General features: G+C 37.5%; 1 protein-coding gene across 1 annotated transcript in view; it reads right to left on the bottom strand.

Annotated features, from left to right (window-relative positions):
• Positions 1 to 18,172, bottom strand: part of poln (polymerase (DNA directed) nu) — a 109,332-nt gene that overhangs the window by 54,268 nt on the left and 36,892 nt on the right. The gene's annotated exons all lie outside the window — the stretch shown is intronic.

The raw sequence follows: 18,172 nt of genomic DNA, 5'->3' as shown, positions 1-18,172 counted from the left end.
TATAACATGCGGAGACCCAAAAACAAAAACTAAACTTGTAAACTACAATATATTGAGTCCAGAAAAAACCTATCATGTCCATTTTTATGTATCGAACGATAAGTTGATATAGTAATTATTGTGACAGGCCTATATACATGTAGCAAAAACCATCATCCCATAACAGGTAACATGAGGAAAACGTTTTCAGAAGCAGCTTGGGAAAGTAGCGTTTTGATGCATTAACGCACTTCAACCCAAATGAGAGTGTTTGGATTTGAATACTTAAGGAAGCTACAGAATTATATGAAAAACATTCTCTCTGGAACAAAATATTTTTTGCGAGGACACGTCAACCTCAACAGACAACAAATTTAGCCTGCAGCCACATGATTATGTTAATAGCTTTTGTTAATTGTTGTTATGTAGAAAAAAAAAGAGTGCTCCCCTGTGTTTGGATATGTATTCAAAACCTGCAGGTGCTTTTAAAGAGAAAGTCAGATGTCAGCATGTGAAAGGAGAGATAGGAAAAGGGGTAAAAAAACAAAAAGACAATCAAAGTGATGGAAAGGCAGGAAAAAGAGAGAGACAGAGATCAAGAGATAAAAGAGAGATAAAAGAGAAAAAAGATGAGAATCAAAGAATTAAAGAGCAGAGATGTCGACTGCATGCGTCACTGCAGCTTGAGGGAGAGGATGAATGAGAATTTGTAAAAAAATTAAATAGTCTGAGTCGGTTTGCTCTGTTTTACACACACACACACACACACACACACACACACACACACACAGGGATGGGTACCTTTCACATTTGAACCGATACGGTACCGATACTCGGTACCTGGGAATCGGTACCGGTATTCAACGGTACCAATTTTCGGTACTTTTACGTTTGTTTATGTGGGAATAAATGTTAATTTGTTTAATAATAAAATCTAATTTTTTCAATTAAACATATTTATTTCTCAAAACATAAACTTTAAAAAATATATCAAAACAATATAAAATCCAGGATGAGCAGTGCTTTATTGTTGAGTGAACGTGCATTTTGTAACATGAAGGTTGGAGTGTTATCAAAGAATGCAGAGGAGCGCTCTCAGGTGGCAAGTGCACGGAGGAAAAAAAAAAAAAAAAGGTTGCAAGTGCACGTGTGATTTGTTGTGATGACGTCGTAGCTGTGCGGCGCAGCACCGGTCAGACAGTATTGTGGGCATAGCATGGTTGGAATAAACAAAGTTGAGTCGGGCTGCTCTGTGCACATATCGAGGATGACGCAGGAGTCCGAGGGATTTAATTTCAGCGAAGCAGTTTGGAGTAAAGTGGCCAGTAATATTCCTGAGTTGAAGAGCGGAGTATTAGTGGAGGACCGGAGATGTAGCAGCTAGCTGCTAGCTGTTAATGACTGGTCTACAGAAGAATGGAGAGAGCAAACGGAGTACGAAAAGGTCCAATCTGGAGGCAGACGAAGGCCAAGCCCGGGTAGAGACATTGGAGAGCTAGCAGCTGGCGGCTAGCAGGCCTAGAGCCGGGCTGTTTGTCTCTGCACCGGGTTGGAAGAGGGCAACAGCTAGTGGCTAGTGGCCGCGGTGAGCAGACAGGACCAGACGAGGAGGTAAATAAAAAAATAAAAAATAGTGCGATCGTCAGCACGCTTGTTAATTGAAGACGTTAAATGAAAACAGGTTGAAATCAATGATCAGTTTAAAGGTAACGCCGTTAAGGTACCGAAACATGGTACCGTTTGATTTTACATGAATCGGTACTCGGTAGTACCGACGGAATTCGGTCGGTACCTATAAAAGTACCGAATTCGGTACCCATCCCTACACACACACACACACACACACACACACACACACTAAACATACAGTCATGGGAAAAAATGATTAGACCACCCTTGTTTTCTTCATTTTCTTGTTCGTTTTAATGCCTGGTACAACTAAAGGAACATTTGTTTGGACAAATATAATAACAACAAAAGTAGGTCATAAGAGTTACATTTTTGAGCTGATATCTAGACATTTCCCATGGTTTTCTTGATAATAACCAAAATCATTATAAAAAAAAACTCACTCTAAAAACTAATTAAAACTAACTGAATCTGAAAACAAAAATTGACAACGAAATTAAAAATAAAACTAATGAAAAATCCAAAACTAGTATAATCTTGCTCAATACCAGGCGGCAACCTCCAGGTCTGAGCAGGGAGGCAAACCAGGAAGTGCCTTAAGCTGCATTCTACTGAAAATGCCAGCAGGGGGCGCTGACTGCGGCTGAAGAAGCATTTCTGTCCATTCATTTCAATACAAAATGAGAAAACTTCTCACTTGATTTATTACCCCAGAAGTTTTTTTTTAGGACAACACTATGGTCTCAATCACTAGTAAAAAATCTTCTTCAAGACAATCTGATGTTAATAGTGTAAATAATGGCTCCATTTAGAAGAAAATAGAAGATAAAGAATCGTATGATTTTGGGGCGGGGCTACCTTTGATTGACAGGTCACGAACAAGACGCTTTTATGTAATGCGGTCTATCTCACCACTCCTTTTTACTTCTTCACTTCTACTTTTTTTTTTACTCCTTTTACCTTTTATTTTCTGTGTATCTGAGAATGTTTTGTCTGTCTCTTATTGTTTTTATTTTAATGTAAGAATTGTTTTTAGCCTCATGGCATGATTCTCTGTGTGATTAACTGCTCTCTGTCGAAACACTTTGTAAACTGCTGTTTTTAAAAGGTGCTATATAAATAAAGTTATTATTATTGTTATTATTATTATGACTACTGTCTAACTAACACATAACTGCAGCTTAAAATGCAAACACACACACCTGCACTGTGTGTGGTCCAAGTCATTATCACCCGTACTGTGTCATAAGGAAAGGAGAACCAGTTCATTAGCAGACTCAGTGGGAGTCAGACTGAACGAGAACACACAACAAAATCACGCTCATTTATCAGGCTGTACTAAATAGTTTGAAGCTTCAAAGCTAAATTTATAACGATAATATTCTGAATTAACATTTGAAATGCTACACGAACGATCAGTGATTGTCAACTTTTGGAGTACAATGCCGATTTTAAGATTATTTTACTGGTTTATAAATCTCTTAATGGTCTCAGTCCAGCCTATTAAACCGATTTACTTTTATCCTGTGAACCCTGGAGGACCCTCAGGTCTTCTGGGAGCCTTTTAATAAAACCAAAAGTTAGAATGAAAACCCACGGTGAGGCGTTGTTTTCTCACTGTGGTCCATGTTTGTGGAACAGCCTCCTGAAGACCTGAGGGCTTCAGAGACGCTTCAGATTTTTAAGAGCAAACTTAAGACTTATCATTTAATTTGGCTTTTACTTGAACCATTTTTAAATATTTTGCTGCTCATGATTCTTAGTGTTATGTCTTCGCTTTTAGTTATTAGTCTATATATATATATATATATATATATGTATATACACATACACACATATATATACATATATGTATATATATAACATACATTTATATATATATATATATACATACATATATGTAAATATGTATGTATGTATATATATATATATATTATCATGCTCTACTTTTTAATTATTTATTTATTATTTTCATCTTTTTTATCTAGCTTTTTTACTTTTTATTGTTATTAATTACTTTTGTTTTTTTATTTTATTTTATTTTATTTTACTTTATTTTTATTTATTTTATCTAATTAATGGGGTGGAGGTTTGGGGATGGGCAGAGCGTGTTTGCTTGTTTCTATGATTTATTATTATTTATTTATTTATTTTCCTTTTTTATGTGAAGCACTTTGTGTTAAAGTGCTATACAAATAAAGTCTGGTTGATTCAATGCCAGTTGTTTTTTGTTGTTGCTTTTTTCACTGGACAAATTAAGGTTTTACTTCTGTTTGTTGTTGTTGGAACAGTGGAAAGACTAAACAAGACCGTTTTGGTGGATTTTAGTTTGTTTCTGTTGAGTTTGACAGAAGTGTGTTTAACAATCATTTAAAAATGCTGTTAAAAAACAACACAAAAAGACCAAAAAAGACACAAAATTACTAAAAAAAACAAACACAAAATGACCAAAAAAGACACAAAATGACTAAAAAAATTACTAAAATAGATGTAGCAATGCATCATGGGACTTTTCCTGAACTTTTAAATTATGGTGGAAGACGACTATAGCGGAGGGAGCTCAGATATAACAGCTATAAGCTCTCAAATACTTTTTGAATTTCATTTCTATCTGCTACAGAGGCTGAAAAATCTATTATTTAGTAGGAAGTGTTGACACTTCTGTTGAATTTACAGAAAAACTTCAGGTTTTAGGGGCTTATTTTAAAATCGCCCAGAGGTTTTACAGGCATTTTTTTATAGCCGTTTTAGGCCTTAATGGCTTAAATAAGGTAAATAAGTGTAGGAATATTGAGGATTTTTATGCATTTATTTGTTTAACAAGCTAAGGGAGCTTGTGGAAGTATTGGGGGACTGTGGGACTTATAAAACATGACGACAGATTCAAAGCTTCATCAGAAACAAAAAAAGACATTTGGTACAGCCCCAAAAATGGATATGATTTATTCTCTACTCTTAATGTCTGAAACGTACAAAGTAGAGGAGCTCAAGCACTTGAGATATGCACAGATATCAAACAGACAGCATGCAAGCTGTCACACTGTGAGTATGGCACATTAACATGCACAGACACACACAAGCACAGCGCTGGCACAGGACGGGCTCCAGTAAATGGCGGCTGATGTTGTTGTTCTCCTCTAATTATATCAACGTGTGTGAATTATACAGAGCTGACACAAATGCTTGTGTATTTCCCTCCGTTGTACAAATTAAAAAACACACACAACATAAATATTCCGAGGCTGTCAGACATGAGACACACACACACACACACACACACACACACACAAACAGACACACTTGAGCGGACCGCCAAAACCAACACACATGCTTGTGTTTTCTCTCCTGGGCTCATTGACTCTGAATGGGCCTCTTAATCATGCAGATGTGCTTGTTTTTCGTGTTGTCTTTCCACGACTGACACCCTGAGCAGCATTGTTCCTAATTTTACATAACAACCTGGTGTTTGTATTTTTTAACAACACCCTTGTGTCCTAATAGGTGCTCACAATGGCCCGATAAAGAACCTGCAGTGGATCAACACGGACAGAGCCCGACAATGATACTTGTTGCCAAACCACCTGTTAGCACAGTTAACCCTCGAATTAGCCTCGGTTTAGAGCAGGGGTCTGCAAGCTTTATGTGCAAAAGAGCCACTGTTGGCCAAAAAAAGGTAAAAAATGTGGGAATAGAGCCACAAACCTTATTTCAAACCTCACAATGAGGATAAAACAGCCTACTAAGTCTAAACTAGCCTACCAGCTTTACTACTGGGTCATAATTAGCATTTATCAATATGATTTTGTCATAAAGCAGTGAGAACCAAAGTGCAAATGAGATGCTTGACAAATATGTTAGGATATTTGAAATCGAAAGCTAGCCTGACTAGGGAAACTTAAAAGTAGACTTGAAGTTGGCAAAAATGTATAGGTTACGGTGGCGTGTTGTCAACTTTTGTAAGCTATGATGCACATTTAAGTTGATTTTTTTTATGCCGTATAAAAGCTGCACATTTTTACAATTGAAGAACACCAATTGCTTTGGGTCCACACCAATGGTAAATAAAAATTAAAACGTAAACAAATAACCATTTTCTTTGGTAAAAAATTTTTTTTAGGACAACACTATGGTCTTAATCGCTAGTAAAAGATTTTCTTCAAGACAATTTGATGTTAATAGTGTAAATAATGGCCCCATTTAGAAGAAAATAGAAGATAAAGAATCGTATGATTTGGGGGCGGGGCTACCTTTGATTGACAGGTCACTAACAAGGCGAGCCGTCATCAGGAGAGAAGCAGAACAATGCAGCAGAACAATGCGTATCCACGGCAACGTGTCAATAAAGTTATATATAATGTTATATAGGTAGAAAAAAGGACGTTTAGTGGTTTGGTCTCATAACTTTGACCATTTCACTGTATTTTCACTTAATTACAGTTTATTTGAACGTTTTGTTCAGTAAAAATGTGTTTCAGTTAAAGTCAATGTAAATTTTGAAGTGAAATTTTCTAATGTTGCATAAAAAAAAGGGCAAATAAACAAGCTGCATAAACTTACTTTCATCAGAAGAAGAAAGAATGTGTTGCTCTAGGCTTAAGCATCTGTCAGTAGAAAGTAGAAGAAGTAGAGAGAAAACAGTAGAAATGTGTTGATGGAAACATGACTGGTGTTGTGGCTTTGAGACACATTATTTTAATAAAGTTTTTGGATCTTGGTTGTTTTTAACTATATATATTTTAACCGGATGAAGGATTTTAGTCATTTGCCGTCTCGATCTTAAGTTATCAGAAGCTCTATTAACTTCTATGATTCCATGCTAAGACATCTTTGAATTCCATTTTTTGTTTTGCTGATTGTGAAACCCCTTTCAGCAGAAAATTACATATAGTGCCTTAAACGAATTTATTGTAAAAGGGGAGTTTCATGCCAGTTTGCTCAAATGAGTCATAACAAGTGGCTGCTGCTCCAGAAGTGTTTAATTACTATATTTTCAATATGTGTTTGCACAGTAAGTTAATTCTGTTCTGTCATTTTAGAAAAGATAAAATAAAAAATACTGTGGCTCCAGATTCATGTATCACACCAGAGTGAACATTTCAACACATTAAATTATTCAACCACAATGCTTCCTGCTGGGTATAATACCAGCTCTCCATCTCGGTTTCCCTTTTAGCAGCAGGGCGGTGGATAGTGTTTAGACCAGGGGTGTCAAACGGATCCAAACTGATGGAACTTTATTGACACGTTGCCGTGGATATGCATTGTTCTGCTTCTCTCCTGATGACGGCTCGCCTTGTTAGTGACCTGTCAATCAAAGGTAGCCACGCCCCAAATCACATGATTCTTTATCTTCTAATTGGGGCCATTATTTACACCAGGGATGGGCAACTGGAGGCCTGGGGGCCGCATACGGCCCTCACCCTCACCTGAAGTGGCCCTCCGTACAACTACATGCATTTGAGCATGAAATCTTAAAAGTTCAGTGTAAAAATGCACAAAATTACTTCTTGCAATTAATGTTGGTCTGCTGTTTTTGCACTGAAAAAAAAAGAAATAACAGTAAGTGGTTATTTTTTTATTTGCTTCAAACCTTTTTTATTTGTATTTATACTGTTCTACATGCATTTGAGCATGAAATATGGTAAGTTACTGCACTGTTAATGTTTAAAATTGCAGTTTCATCATATCTGGTTGAGTGCACGGTCCTGTATGTGGCCCTGTGGTCGTGAACATGAAAAACTGTGGCCCCCTCCAGCATTTAAGTTGCCCATCCCTGATTTACTCTATTAACATCAAATTGCCTTGAAGATGATTTTTTTACTAGCGATTGAGACCATAATGTTGTCCCAAAAAAAATGATGAGGTATCAAGTGAGAAGTTTTCTCATTTTGTATTGAAATGAATGGACAGAAATGCTTCTGCAGCCGCCGTCAGCGCCCCCTGCTGGAATTTTCGGTACAATGCAGCTTCAGGCACTTCCTGGTTTGCCTCCCTGCTCAGACCAGGAGGTTGCCGCCTGGTTGGAACGAAAACCCGCAGCCCCACCGGCCCTCTGGTGGATAAGTTTGATACTCCTGTGTAGTGGCTAAAACTCCCTTCTTGAGTTCAGTAAGTATTTCTTAACACACATATACACTTAACCACTGAATGCACTCGGGTTGTCAAAAGTATCGACACTCAAAAAAGTATCGATAATAACACGTTGTATCCGGATACAATATTCATTTTCAAAAGTATCGATACCCCCCAGTGTTATTTTCTCTCTTTAAGTCCAAGAATGAAGCAGAGAAATGTCGACCTGCAACCAAACAGCAACACACACAGCCGACTCTACCTCTTTTTTATCAAGCTTGCCTAATATTGTGCATACAACCTCAAAATACTGTTCTAATTGTTATTGTTTATTGTATTTATTTATTTTTTGCACTACCTCATACCTGAAGCTTGTTATTATGGTTGCAGTTTCTTTTTTTTTCGTTCACTTATGTTTTTATTTTGAATAAATTGTTGTTTCTTTTAAACTTTAACTTTAACTTTCAAATTTAAATTTTAGGTTTTCAATTTTTCAATTTTCTTTGTATTTAGTTCCAAATCTGACAACCTGTAGGATCTTTTGGCTCAAGCTGGGAACCATCTTTTCCAGTTCTGAACCAAATTATTTTGGGTCAAAATGCTCCAAAAGATTTAAAATAAGGTTGTTGAACACGAGGAGCCGGGTCCATAAGGTCTGGTCTACAGGACACAGGTATGAGTGGCAGGTGCTGTCCTGACCTACAGTTACATTATAAATCTGCATGGCGTTTCTATTTTTTCACCCTGCTACATTAGTGCATCTGGCTCTAATTACACACAGATTGTGAGCACAAATTGAATGAAAGGCGCACTGCAAATTTCCCCGCGCTGTCATAAGCATAAATCTGGCCCACAGAGAGCCAGAGTCTCTGAGGAGAGCTGCCTTGTTAAACAGATGGGGGCGACTGAAACGCTGTGCTGGTGCGGGTTAATTTAATCACACTGCACCAATTTAATGACGCATCACAGAACACATGCAAACACACACGCATGTCTCAGACGCACACACTGAGGAAATTATCTACATTCACACTGCAACCACAAACAAACACACTAAAACCATCTGCTGAGCTTGGAGGGAGAGAGAGACGGGCACATGGTCGCCAAGCCAACAGCAGACCTAATGAACTTATCATAAGTCCGTAGAATTTGAGACAATACTTTTCAGAACTGTGACATTTACTCTGTGGCTTCCTGAGATTTGGATATTGCATTCATCGTAATTAGGGATGCACGATATTGGACTTTTTGCCGATATCCAATATGCCGATTTTTTATAATAATAATAATAATAATGCATTTTATTTATAGCCGCCTTTCAGGACTCTCATGGTCGCCTTACAATAAACAATTAAAAGCAAAACAATAATAATAAAACAGCAATGGCAGTAATAATAAACAACAATAAAACAGTAAGTAAGAAGAAATAAGTAGAAATTAGAACAATAAAAACAACAATGACAGCAACAATAAATAACACTAAAAAAGTACAGAGAAAAATTGTAAATTAAAAATTATGAATATATTAGGGGTAGGCTAGTCTTGTTTTGAGTTTTACAACTCATTTAGCCAATTACCGATACCAATATTTTTTTTACGCACAACTAATACCCACAATCAGAGCAAATTTGGCCAATTTCCCAATTGACATAATAAGTGAACATACCCTGTGTTCACTGGGAACATGTGAAAAGTGCAACTGTACAGCAATTAAACCCAAATTGAATAAAACTACATGTACCTTACAAACTGCTGCTTAAATTCAAATTTAACTTAAAACAGGAGCCCAATATGTGACGACTCAAGCCTGATTTCCACCGGGCGCGTTACTGCAGCGTCACGTCAGCGTCGCGTATGATGTTGCAAATAGGTAACACTCTAATCAATGAGAGCATTTCCACCGGGCGCGTAGCGTAACGTTACAGCAGCGTCACGTCAGCGTCTCTACGCGAGCATTAGGTAGGACTTCTATTTCTCCGCGAGACGCTGCCAAATCGCGTGAATCTCAACAGAGCAGTTCGCACCAGACAGGAAGTCCGACTCAGAATCAGCGTAAAACACTTCCGCCCCTTTCAAAATAAAACACAATACGCAGTTCATGCAGCCTAAAACTACTTCACATCAACATTATGTTATGACCGAGGCACCAGATCAGCAATCAATCAATCAATCAATCAATCAATCAAAGGGTCTCAGAGGATCGGCGGCACGGACGACAAGAGACTGATTGTTGAAGTGGAACATAGTACAATCATTTATGACATAACATATTGTTTTTATAAGGATAGATGGTCAGATCAACATATCTTTCACCTCAGAGAAGCAAAGTAAGTTGGTTTTTGTTGTTGTTGTTTACTTTATACACACAGTTTATCCATAGACTGTATAAATAGAGTTTAAAGTTTATCACGGGATCTTGCGGTCTCCCGTATGGTCAGGATTATCGCGTGATCTCGTTATCTTGCGTGTATACGGCCGGCTCGCTAAGCTGACGTGCTGCTGCTGTAACGCGTCCGGTGGAAATCCCCAGTCAATCTGCACTGTGCAAACAAAATCACAAAAAGGACAAAAAATAGAAGCAGCTTCAGTCCCTAATCAGAACATCAATAAATAGGTGGGCTCAGACTACACTGCACAACTCTATGAGCTACAAACAAGGTGCAGCAGAGAGGTGATGCCACCCCATTATTTAATCACTTTATTATATCGGCGTGTTGATCGATGTCTGATCATTTTCAAGACAATATCAGGCGATACCGATAACGTGCCGATAATATTGTGCATCCCTAGTCATAATTTCGATTTCGTTAAAATTTAAATTCATTTTGCAGGTAGCGGTAAATGACTGGACACCTAGAAATAAGGCAAGTATAGGTTATAGGTATAAGGTAAGGGCTGATGCTTCCGTTGAATTGACAGTCGACAATGGTTTGAATCAATTGCTGTCGATGCTTTGATTACTTTTTTTGTAAGAAAAACACTTGTAGATTAATTTATACCCTATTTCGAGAAAGGCAGTTCAGGGACCGGTTCAGGACTGGTGCCTAATCTGGAACCAGTTCTTTTTGCATTTGAAAAACCGGCTCTTGGCCAGGAAGACCGGTCCCAGAGCACCACCAACCAAGCATGAACCACTGGGGCCTTGATTATCTTCACCAAACAAAACTTATCTTTTTAATTTGGCTTTTACTTGAACCATTTTTAAATATTTTTTCTGCTCATGCATCTTAGTGTTACAACATCTTCTCTTTTATTTTATTTTTTTATTTATTCGCTATTATTTATTAGTCTACTCCAGCACCTTTTGCCAGTATAAATATCTTTCATGCAGCCCATTAAAAGCACTTTAGCACTGGTGATTGTAGCATCTACCTTGTAACTGAAAGGTTATTTATGCCTCAAGATGACTTGATTTCATCCATGTGAGTTAGATTTGGCTGATTGTAGTCCACTAAGTCCTTTTTAACTGCTGAAATATCTATAATGGGTCAATATAACCAGTAAGATTAGGTTTACCACTTGCCAATAAGTGATTGTAGCTCATAGCTTGTGACTTAAAGTTTTTGTTCGGCCTCAATATGACTTGATTTAATGCATGATTGCATTACTTGTAGTGAAGATATTTCACAGTGTGGTATTAGTTCTTTTACCTGAGTAAGGGGTTTGATTACTTTTTCCACCATTGATACTTAGGGGGGTCAATGGGACGATGGACCCTACTAGAAATAATGTAAAAGTGACCTCCAGAGGAAGATGTACGTGATATGTTTAATTCAATTTTCAGTTTAGTCTGTGACGGAGCATGGAGACAAACCCTGCTGCTCGTTTTAACTGGATTCAGAAGATCATTTCAACATGAGAGAGTCAGGGTGGAGAAGAGTCAACTCCCTTTACTCTAGAATATGAATTAAGTTCACTCATAATTATTCTCATCATAATGTGGTGTGGAATGCACTGGTGGGTAATTGAAGACTCACTCAGTGATCCCTAACATGTCACATCCTGCTGCTTTGAAGAGGAAAAAAGCTTCAGTTTGTAGTTTTGAGTTAAGGGGGAGAGAAAAAAAAGCAGCTGTTCTGCCACTCTGCACACACACACACACACACACAGATATTCAAATGAGGAGTGCTGCAGAGGGCTTTAGCTTTCATCTGTCGTGGGTTCAATTGAGGTGAAGCCAGACTGCAGTAACAAAGGGGAGCCTGGATTAAAGCAGGACAGCCATAAACTGGTGCTGAGTTTAAAGCGCTGCAAGAAGTGATTCTCGCTGCAGGGAATCTGTTTTTACCTGGAAAAAATATCAGCTTCCTCCTCCCCAGCTAAACTATCTGCTTTCATTCTCCTCTTTCTTCTCTATTTTTCTCCCCTTCTCTACATGATACTTCATTCCCATCCATTCTTTTTCTCACAATAACGTCCTTAATAGTGTAGCGGTGAAACCAAAGAGGACAAATGAGATTAAACTTCCTCTCTCTCGCTTCCTAACAGACTTCCTGAAGCACCAAAGAGCTGAACCAACATTCATACTGCCGGCTCCTTGGTGCAGGACTATATCATCTCCTCCCTCTCCTTCTCCCTGTACACTCCTTCAGGGGGTTCAAAGATTTATACGTTCCTGCCGCCCACAAGTACATGAAGAAAACAGATACAGACTCACAGTACTGTTGTCACTTCTGGCTTGTTTCTTTTCTGGTGTAAAAGGAGGAAGTGCAGAGAATTTGACTCTCTAAATCAGGGGTCTCAAACTCGTGGATATGAAAGTTTAATGTGAGTTTTATATGAATGGTACTTTGCCGTGTTGTGTGTGGAAGATCCCTTTAATTACTTTTTTTGTAATTTTGTGTCTTTTTAAAATAATTGTATGTCTTTCTTAATAATTTTGTCTAGTTTTTAATAAGTTTGTCTTTTTTTAGTAATTTTGTGTCTTTTTTTTTGTAAATTTTGTGTCTTTTTAAAGTAATTTTGTGGCGGGGAGGGTTTGCCATTTTGTGTAGTTTTTGGTCATTTTGTGTCTTTTTTGTGTTATTTTGTGTCTTTTTTTAAAAATAATTTTGTGTCTTTTTTGGTAATTCTGTCTTTTTTGGTCATTTTATTTATTTTTTTAAGTAATTTAGTTTTTATTCTGTCATTCTGTGTCTTTTTTGGTCATTTTATTTATTTTTTTAAGTAATTTAGTTTTCTTCTGTCATTTTGTGTCTTTTTTTGTCATTTTGTGTCTTTTTTTAAGTAATTTAGTGTTTTTTTGGTCATTTTGTGTCTTTTTTTGTCATTTTGTGTCTTTTTTGGTCATTTTGTTTCTTTTTTAAGTAACTTAGTTTTCTTCTGTCATTTTGTGTCTTTTTTGGGTAATTTTGTGTATTTTTTTGTCATTTTGTGTCTTTTTTAAGTAATTTCGTTTTTTTCTGTCTTTCTTTTTTTGTCATTTTTCTTTTTTTGGTCATTTTGATACTGCCTCCAGCGGCAGGTAATTTGAGTTTGAGACCCCTGGTCTAAATGGTGACAATGCTTAATATTTTTGTCTCCCCTTCCTCTCTCAGAATCTCTTTAGACTACTAAGTGCCTAGAGTGAGTAGAAATTATGGGTATAGTGTTACTCTAGGAAAAATATTTGATATGGTCATACATAAGAACTAGAGCCTGTCAGATATATCGGTTGACAGATACAGATATATCGCTAAGTGAACACCTCCTGCAGCAGCAGCACATACACACTGTACTGCTGCAGAGCTAACTGTTAGCCTGTTAGCAATTTGCAGACTGTATTCTAAGGGGTTAACATCCCCTCTGGCTCTGTGACTGCAGCTGGGAGAGACTGCTGCAGGAGGACTGTGCTACTTCAACTCGTTCTTACTCTTCTTAACGAGCCTCCGGCCCCTGCGGCTCGTTAAGAAGAGTAAGAACGAGGCTCCAAAAGTCTCCAATAACACCAGAAAAAGTCGCTGGATTTGTTGCCAGCCACTGCTTCGCCGGCTTTTACAAATGGTGCATGTTTTTGTGGCGTCGAGTACTACATCACATCCTGCTTAGCGCTCGATCTTTATTTACTTGGGCAGCTACATGAAACTTTAACTGTGCGTTCGCCCCCTGGTGGTTGGTGGACTACTGGTGTAGAAAGTGCTTGATTAGATATGCAGGAGAGCTGCATTTTAAAATGGAAATATCGCCGACGATCAGGTTAATTTAATCGTGGCGGTCAAAATCGTGATCACAATTAAAATTTGATTAATTGTGCAGCCCTAGTATGTACTGCTAGTATCGTATGCTATTTAGAATACAGCCTGCTTCATTGCATTATTTATGTTAAGTTGTGTGTTTTGTTTCATGACTGGGCTGCTCTGTCTTTTCCCAAACTGCCAACTGAGTTTCCTTTAGGGCCTGTCCAATAGTTTAATGTTTGTTAAAGACTCCCCGGCATTTAGTCATTAAATGTATTGCGGTTACAGAAAGTCCTCCCATGGCTGATCTAAGCACTTCACTAGAATGTTCTCTGCTGACTCCCTGGCAGTATTGAACATGAAAACCCTCATAGGATGCTGTGTAGTCTGCAGAAAACACAATCCCTTACGTCATGCTCATTTTGTAAAGCAGCCACTTGGCATGCTGCACATGTTTACCAGCTTTGTCTCAAAAACACCCAAGTAAAACCTGCACAATGCATGTATCAAAGACACACACACACCAGTACAGCTACACACAAACAACTAGATACAAGCCTCCACACACCCAATGGGATGCTCAATGGTAGAAATGCGTTAGAGCAGAGGGAGCAGAGCTGTGTTAAATCGCAGCTGCAGCCACATATATCATTCACAAGCAGCGCGATCAATTCAACGTGTAGCTCACAGTGGCTGCAAATCGCTAAGTAAGATTAGAGAAGTTCAATGTCTCCACGGCTACAGATGTATACGTGTGTATGTGTGTGTCTGAGCAGTGCTCGGTGACAGAAGCACCGGAGCCTGACAGCTAGGTAATGTCGAAAATGAACTATCGACCGCCCCAACCTGAGGCGAGGAGAGAAGACAAGAGAGAGAAAAGAGAGAAGAGGTTGGATTTTTTTCATATTCTTCAGCAGGTTGTCTGAGTTTCATACAAGCCTGAGTCCAAAAAAATACTGGGACAGTGTCTTAACCCATTAAAGCCGGGAAAGTGGATATGTCGTTTTGTAGTGAAATATTGCATTATTTTGCATATTGCAACTTGTAATATTCAATGGCAAACAGCTTTTCCGATGTCTATTTAATATGGTCATATATTGACTATTTGAGTATGCAAAAATGAAAATAAAATTTGGATTATTTCATTTTTCATTCAAACAACGCATTATGTAAAACATATAATAATTCTATTGTGGAATTACATTTACATTTTTCAAGTTGACATTGTTATTTTGATAAAGTCTCATATTGGATTCCATACAAAATACTGGTATCATTCATAACAATTGATTTGACTTAAACTCTGATCATAATACACGAGAAATGAGAGTAACATTTCCACAGTAGCAGGCTTTAGATTATTCTGCACTCTTCTAAAATGTGATGACTCATTATGAGCTTTGTAAAAATCTATGGCCTCTTGAAGTAGAGTGCCTATCCCCTATCTATGTTTTACTGCAGGAATTAAATCACACGTACAGCTACATAAAGCACCCCAGGGGAAAGAAAACATGGTAACTCTCAAATCTACACACACTCATCACACATCTTCTAACTCTGAATATTTTAACACCAAACTGTTTTTTTTTTAAATCTCCTTCTTTCTCCATCTGTCTCTCTAACCCTAATCAAACAGTCCTTTGAAGTAGTGACACAGTGTCCTCACTGCCGTGGTTTCAGGCTGAAATTAGTACTCACAAAGATGGCAATGCCAGTCCACACACACACACACACACACACACACACACACACACACACACTGTCCCGTTCCTCCCCCTCTGGACATCCCAAAGAAACCCCGGCTTGCTGTTACATAACACTCCAAAATCTCAACATCTATATTTGTAAGTGGGAGCCTCTGTGTAGTTTTATGTGTGTGTTTGTAATCACTATGCAGTCGGCGTCAGAGCATCTCTTTGAAAAAGATACAGAGGAAGAAAGATAGATAGATAGGCCTGCAAAAGAACAAGGATTATAAAAGAAGTGGAGAAAAGAAAAGAAAAGAAGATGCTGGTATTGACTCTGTTGAAGGTTATATAAAGCAGTAGTTCTCAACCTTTTTGAGTCGCGACCCCCAATTTAACAAGCATATTGACCGCGACCCATGCTCACTGAACACAATCTCACACGCACAGTTCAGATCACCCAAAAAAGACACAAAATGACCAAAAAAGACAAAAAATTGCCCATAAAAGACACAAAATGACAAAAAAAAGACACAAAATGACCCAAAAAAGAAACAAAATTTCCAAAAAAGACACAAAATGACTAAAAAAAGAAACAAAATGACCAAAAAAGACACAAATTGACCACAAAATGATCGAAAAAAGACACAAAATGACCAAAAAGACACAAATTGACCACAAAATGATCAAAAAAAGACACAAAACAAAGACACAAAATGACCAAATAACACACAAAATGACCCAAAAAAAAAGACATTAAGTGACCTGAAAGACTAAAACACATGAACACATGAACATTTTAACACAGTGGAGACAGAGCTGACTTCCAAAATGATTTGGCGACCCCCAGAAATCATCTCGCGACCCCAATTGGGGTCCCGACCCCAAGGTTGAGAATAGCTGATATAAAGGACCTGCTGTCACACAGAGATGAAAACCCAAAAAGGGACAGCCTCCTTCTGCTTTGTTACACTTTTACACACCAACAAGCATACGTCTAATATTTTCACCTAATCGTCGCCTTCAGATCAAGGTCATAATAGTTTTGGATTTTTCATTAGTTTTAATTTCGTTGTCAATTTTTGTTTTCAAATTCAGTTAGTTTTAATTAGTTTTTAGAGTGAGTTTGCTTGTTTTAATTCGTTTTAATTTTTTTTGGAAAATGCTTAGTTTCAGTTTAGTTTTTATTAGTTTTAGTTTTTTTGTAATGGGGTATTTGTTGGGTGCCAGATTCAATAAAGTCACAATAAATGTTTCCTTTATTTCCTTTGTCTGATCCATCTCAGCCCCAATAAGTTTATTAAGTCATAAAACCAGATCGATGAAATAGATTTCATATCAACCAAAAAAGGTTTACGTATGAAAAAAGTTGACAAAGACGAAACGAAGGACATTTTCACTATAATTTTAGTTCATTTTGTAACCACACAATACAATTTCAGTTAGTTATCGTTTTTAAAAAAAACTCGTTTTTATTATGTATTTCAGTTAACAAAAATGTTTTTTCAATTCTAGTTGTCGTTATTTTGTTAGTTTTCGTTAACTACAATAACCTTGGTTCAGACAGCCCTTTCTAACGGGAAAGGGGGGGCATGCCAATCCCATCTACTGTACGTCATACACTGACTGTGGATAAATATCTTGTACACTCCCACCTTCAAAAAGTCCAAACTATCCCTTTAACCCATTGACGCCGGGAAAGCATTACCACATTTCTACCATTAAAGCCGGGAGCGATGTTGCGTCACTCTACCATTAAGGCCGGGACAGCGGATATGTCATTTTGTAGTATTTGTATTTTTTTCCACCTATTTTCGGTCTCTTGGCCAATGAAATGCATCAGAATCATGATCAGAATACATGCGGGAGTGTCGCAATGCAACATCGGACTTTTCCAGAACTTATAAATCATGGAGGAAGACGACTATAGCGGAGGAGCTCAGCAGTAAGCGACCTGCGCCGATGATTTTAATGCTGATCCGGACTTCGAACCCTCGGAACCAATCGCCCGGCATTTATGGATGAGGAATATGTTTTTAGACGACATATTTTCACCAAAGAACAGACAGATTTGTGGCCATCTGGAGATAGTAATATTATTAATAATATATTAATATTAATAATAATAATAGGCTAATTGATTGTGATGATGATATAAGAAATCATGACTGTTTATGTCTGTATGTATATTACTTTATGCGTCGTTGAGTACCCTGAAAAGTGCAATATACAAAATGTATTATTATTATTTATTATTATTATGATTTTTATTTTGTTATTAGAGTAGGCTAATGAGAACTATGTCTTGTTCTTCCAGTGGTCATATCATGTTTGCATCTTGCTAATGGCCATGTATTAGTATTATGCATAGGATTTTTTATTCAGTCAAATGTAACATTTGCTGAGTTTGTTGATTTTTTGATGATTAAAAATGTATTGAAGGTTTGGACAAATAAACTCAACTTCGTATGAAAGCCACGGGTATAAGCTCTCAAATACTTTTTGAATTTCATTTTTATCTGCTACGGAGGCTGAAAAATCTATTATTTAGTAGGTGTTGAATTTCCAGAAAAACTTCAGGTTTTAGGGGGTCATTTGAAAATCGCCCATAGGTTTTCCAGGCATTTTTTTCCAGGCGCTTTAGGCGTTAAT

The sequence above is a fragment of the Centropristis striata genome, chromosome 17 (genome assembly GCF_030273125.1).
Source record: "Centropristis striata isolate RG_2023a ecotype Rhode Island chromosome 17, C.striata_1.0, whole genome shotgun sequence".
Taxonomy (NCBI): domain Eukaryota; kingdom Metazoa; phylum Chordata; class Actinopteri; order Perciformes; family Serranidae; genus Centropristis; species Centropristis striata.
The sequence above is the reverse complement of the archived record's forward strand: the minus strand, read 5'-3'. Positions and strand labels throughout refer to the sequence as shown.